The sequence below is a fragment of the Parus major genome, unplaced genomic scaffold (genome assembly GCF_001522545.3).
Source record: "Parus major isolate Abel unplaced genomic scaffold, Parus_major1.1 Scaffold335, whole genome shotgun sequence".
Classification (NCBI taxonomy): domain Eukaryota; kingdom Metazoa; phylum Chordata; class Aves; order Passeriformes; family Paridae; genus Parus; species Parus major.
Window position 1 is genome coordinate 87,979 of NW_015379282.1, and position 773 is coordinate 88,751.

Genomic DNA, 773 nt, shown 5'->3' on the forward strand with positions numbered 1-773 from the left:
ATCTGTGCCGCGGCCCCAGAGCTGCCATCTGCTCCGGCTCGGCTTTCCCGGGGCTTTTCCTGGGAATTGTGGGGCGTGGAGGGCTCTGCTTCCATGGCAGCCGGGCTGGAGACGCTCCAGGCAGAGCTGTGGGACCGGATCCAGCGCTGGGATCAGCTCTTCCCTTTTCTGGCAGCTGAGAGACCCCAAACCCTGCAGCCCCAGCCGGGCTTTTCCCACTGAACATTCCCGGTGATCCAGGGATCCATCCATGCTCTTTTCCACGTCTCCTGGAGGTGGGAATGGGAAGTGTGGGAGCATCCAGGAGCTCTGGCTGTTCCTGCTCTCCCTGAGCTCTCCCAGAGCCTCTCCGACTTCCTGACCCCGTTCCTGTGCCTCGTTCCCGTTATCCCGGCGCGGTTTGTGCTGGGATCAGGACGTTCTGCAGCACCGGGAAACTCCAGCCCGAGGCTGCTGGGGCTGAAACCTCGCTCGGGGAGAGCTCAGGCCGTGCCTGGGACCCTGCAGAGCCGAGGCTGCAGCTTTTCCTGGGATAACGGGGCCCAGAACACGGAAAGGTCTGTCCTGGAATCCCACACAGGCCTGGAACGGCTTCGTCCCCGAGGGGAAAACTCCGTTTTTCCTCTTCTGTGAGAAATGTGACACTGGGAGAGGGCCCAGGGAGAAAAGTGTTGGCTGGGGGAGAGCGCACAGGGAGAAACCCCATTGTTGGAGAAATCCCAATATCACAGAAACCCCATTGTTGGAGAAATCCCAATGTTGGAGAAATCCCA